The sequence below is a fragment of the Berghia stephanieae genome, chromosome 3 (assembly GCF_034508935.2).
Source record: "Berghia stephanieae isolate SIO BIC M18660-M18661 chromosome 3, UCSD_Bste_1.3, whole genome shotgun sequence".
Lineage (NCBI taxonomy): Eukaryota > Metazoa > Mollusca > Gastropoda > Nudibranchia > Aeolidiidae > Berghia > Berghia stephanieae.
The window spans coordinates 48,431,850-48,436,849 of NC_088362.1; the positions used below are offsets into that span (position 1 = coordinate 48,431,850).

The 5,000-nt window shown below is 33.1% G+C and overlaps 1 protein-coding gene across 1 annotated transcript in view; it reads right to left on the reverse strand.

Moving 5' to 3' along the window:
- Positions 1-5,000, reverse strand: part of LOC144969265 (uncharacterized) — a 187,012-nt gene that overhangs the window by 148,395 nt on the left and 33,617 nt on the right. The gene's annotated exons all lie outside the window — the stretch shown is intronic.

Genomic DNA, 5,000 nt, shown 5'->3' on the forward strand with positions numbered 1-5,000 from the left:
TAATAATAAGAGAAGAAAAGAACAACAAAGAAACACTCGATGAGTTTCTTTTGCTTTTTAATTTTTGCAATGATGTGATTTTAATACAAAGACCTAGGTGCAGATATTTGCAGGCTGGCAACCGAACGCAATTATGGACTTGATTTAACATTATTGTAATGGAAAATATTTAGCGTTGTTTTGTATGTATTTGTATTATATTGTTGTTATTATTATTATTATTATTATTATTATTATTATTATTATTATTATTATATATTATTATTATTATTATTATCATTATCATTATCATTATCATTATATTATTATTATTATTATTATTATTATTATTATTATTATTTTATTATTATTATATCTTTTTATTATTATTATTATTATTATTATTATTATTATTATATTATTATTATTTTATTATTATTATTATTATTATTATTATTATTATTATTATTGTACGTATTGGTGGTATTACGATTGTTGTATTTTTTGTGGTTATTAGTGGTATAAGTTTATTTTTTCGTTCCATTTACCATTTTTTTCCACTTTCATGTATGTTGTCATCAAATTGTGTGATTTATTGGCGAAAGCCTAAGATTGAATAAACTTTGAACTATAACAATCAACCCACGACAGTTTGGGTTGTCATACTTGCAAATATGTACACGACGATTAAATATGCAAAGTTAGACGCATTGCCAAGTTCTCAGTCTCACTGTGTGGATCAATTTTCTTCTTAGAGGCCGCATTTGCAATCACATCCCCCCCTCCCCCCTCCTTCCCACCCCCAACAACTCTCTCTCTCTCTCTCTCTCTCTCTCTCTCTCTATATATATATATATATATATATATATATATATATATATATATATATATATATATATATATTTGTATATATATATATATTTGTATATTATATGTGTGTGTTTGTCTCACGACCCCCGCCCCTTAACACACGTACAATTACACAAACCTTTACAAAAAGTAAATACAACATTAAGATATCAAATTCTTCATAATATTATAACTTCACAGAATTCAGTAATCGTCATTGTAAAAATAAAATATTAATTTTTAAAATTTTGATCGATGCAACCATAAAGGTGGTTATGGTTATACATATATTATGTATTATGTACTACAATCTAACAGTATATATTACAAGGCTAGCACTATTCAGTATCTGATACTGAATAGTGGTTTTGCACTATTCAGTATCTGATACTGAATAGTGGTTTTGCACTATTCAGTATCAGATACTGAATAGCGGTTTGCACTATTCCGTATCTGACACTGAATAGTGGTTTGCACTATAATACGGTGTTTTTTTTCCGAAACCTGACAAAGTTATGGAAGAGTGCACTGTGGGAGTTAATATGGGACTCAGAGAAGTGTACACCAGTGGGAGTGAACTGGGACTGGTTTCGGGGGTTTCTTAATAAAAAGCAATTACTTTTATATAATAATAATAATAATAATAATAATAATAATAATAATAATAATAATAATAATAATAATAATAATAATAATAATAATAATAAAAGAACAATAGTATAATATCAACATTAAAGTATATTTCAAGCAAATAAATTATTAAAACAAAAGTTTAAAAATATAAAAAGACAGAAGGAATTTTTAAAAAATATTGGGAAAAAAAAAAAAAAGTTACCCTTACCGGGATTTGAACTCTCGAACCTTAAGCTCAGAGTCAAACAGCTTATATGCACCATGCCATGGTGTCACTGAACTTCTAGAGAAATTTAATCATGTCTATTCAGACATTAAAAAATGTATTTGACTGCCTCTCTTATTTTGATATTTTGAACTCTGTTAATTGCACGATAGCAGAAATTTAAAAATTTCGATCAAAATATTTTTACAACTTTGAATCGGGCTGTCAGTTACTGCACATGTTCAATCTGGAAGTAGGTCAGCAGTTCAACCGAGATTGTCACACTTTTCACTCTCTCTATAAAAAAGAGTTCCTTATGGATACTGAATAGTGGCAAAGCACTATTCAGTATCTGATACTGAATAACCACTTCCATATTACAAATGGTACTTAAAGGTAGCGTTCGGTTGAAGCTATAGTCGACAATAATAGTCTAGGATGGGCGGGGCTGTATTGTTCCTCGGACGACAGGAATTCAAACAAGAATAAAAGTAACGCATTATTAGACATTCAACAGCCTCTGCTGTTGTAATCTGGTAAAACCCGTATTAAATATTTTGGCAAGAAAAATCCTCCATCAAATTATATCGATCGACTGAAATGGCCTTCACTGTGGAAAAAAACCAAAAAACCACTTTCGAACTTCCGCGAAGACCCAGGATTGAAAGCTTTTGCCAAAATGAGGGCCATTTCAATCGACCGATATAATTTGGAGGATGAGTTTTCTGGCCAAAATTTTTAATACGTGATTTTTCCAGAGTGCGGCAGTCTGGTCGTCACACTCCACTGACTCTTACTACGTATTGAAATCTCACGGGTGGCAAGACGATCGCCAAAGAATTGATTTTTTTTTAAATTTTAATTTTCTTTTTTTTAAGTCGGCTGGACTGGGATTTTGGGAGTTAATCAACACTGCAGCACATGCAATAATATCATATAGCTGTGGATATGGTTTACATTCTTATAGATAATTTTAGCGTACTGATTATGTACTCACTAACTGATCTATTTCTACACCATTTTTATTTTCCAAACATCTGCAGTGAAATATTTGAGATTGCGATACTAAATATTCTCTTAAATCAATAATCAAATTTATTTTTATACTATAAAGCCTACACATTATCTATATCTATATAATATTCACTATTAAAAAAATGTAATAGATACATTATTTAATTTGTTTTGAGTTATTTATAGGTTATTATTATAGGAGGTAGGGGTGGGAGGGGGGGGGGGAATTGCCTGCATTCTCTTTGATGTGTCGGCGTGCCCTCTCTTCACACAAACAATGTAAACAGAGACACCTGCAACCAGCTCAACACACAACATATAAGTATAATATATTATTATAACGACTATGCAACGAGAGAATACATTACAGTCAAAGGTGATTGATTTCGACACTTGCTTTCCATACTTGTGATAAATCTCTGGGCTACAACAAAAACACAAACAACAATAACAACAACAAATGCAAAAATAATAATAACAACAACAATAACAACAACAACAACAACAACAACAACAATAACAAAACCAGCGAGCAGCAGCAGAAACCCGAGTCAATCAACTCCAAAGGAAGCGTTGCGAAGCGAATGACCAAAGCAAAATTATAGTTGACACCATCATAGAATGCCTTTTTACACTGCAATAATAAATAGGGAAGAAAAGTCGTGCGTGATGTCAAACCTTATCATGTTCTCGTTCCTAAATCCTTGGAAGTGTGTATGTAACCAGTCCTTAGAGTTAGAGGACAAATAATGAAAAGGTTACATATTGGCTCAATAGGCATCATAACTATAACTATTTTAGTAGCTTGATGTACAGGCAACCTCTTTAAGAATTACGGGACATTAAAAGCGCGAGGATGGATGATCTTTATGTGCGGCTATGTGGTCTTGTGGTATGACACTCGCTTTCGAATCGGAAGGTCCTGGGTTCGAGCCTCGCGCTCGGCGCATAGTTGAGTCCTTGGAAAAGGCTCTTTACTCACATTCTCTTATCCTTACTCAGGTGTAAAATGAGAACATGGCCGTTAACAGCGTTGTCTTGTCCGAAAAATTGCAATATCGCCTAAAAGGCGGCATGTCCCTTCCTACATGTTAAATGTTGCTGTTGACCAGGGACCCCTTGTAAAGCACTTTTGAGCACATTTAGTGTATATTGCGCTATATAAAGCATTAAAAATAATTATTGACTATCAGCATATATTTAGACTAGAAAATAAGATGTCACTCTGAAACCAGAAGGTTGTTTATACAAGGCATGTATTCAGTCCTACGGAAGACTTCCAATGCGATAGGAACCAGTTTTTTGACATCACATTATCTTCCCTATTATAAACCTTCTTGAAGTCAGATAGCTTTTTCTCCTTTCATAAATAGGCACGGTTTCGTGTAGATGATATTAATACGCCAAAAAAGTTCAGCAGGAAAAACAATGTTCCATGCACATCTTACTGATCAAACAAAGGGAATGCACTGCTTAAATGTGTGAAATTCGATGATAACGTATTTGCAGGTCGGAAAACCATACGCAATTATGGGCTCGTTCTAACATTGTCCCGATAGCTTAGTTGGTAGAGCACTCGCTTCACATGCAAATGGATCAAGATCATAGCCCTACTATAATACTCTAGTCGGCCATGATCAAGATCGATCCCGGGTCCAGCTAACATTTTGCGTCGGTTTGAGAGTATTTCCATTGCAAATTGCAGCAATGAGACCATAACAACTTGGGTTACCAGACCTGCATATAAGTGCACACCAGTGAAAATTAATTTAATCTAAACATGGTGCTTTGATGCAAAATGTTTTATGGTAACTTTAACAGCATGATACGTGTTCCACAATATAAATAAAAATAAAATTATTGAAGGAACGTAGTTAACGCCACTCATCTCTTTTGTTATTGTTTTTAGCTGGCCATTTTTATGAGTTCTCAATAAATTATATAATTCAGACTATAAATATTCAAGGTTACACATAGATTTGTGTAATGGTACGTTATATCCGACTGGCGAATGTTGTGACTTTTTTTGGCTCAGCGCATAGCACCAATAGGTTTTTAATTACGTTTTTGATTACAGGGTTAGATAAAAATGTTTTAAACACGAACAGGAAATCGACAAATTGGAACGCGAAGCGTGTAGCCAGCCAACTAGAAGAAGGAACGGAAACAAATGTGTTTTACCAGGAAATATTATAATGGGATGAGCCACAGCCGTCTGGGGTGAGCGCTGTAATTCGGGTATCGACGCCAGAAGAAAATAGAATAATTCTTAGATACCAGAAAAACAAAACGTTCTTTTTTTTCGGGGTCTTTTTTTTTT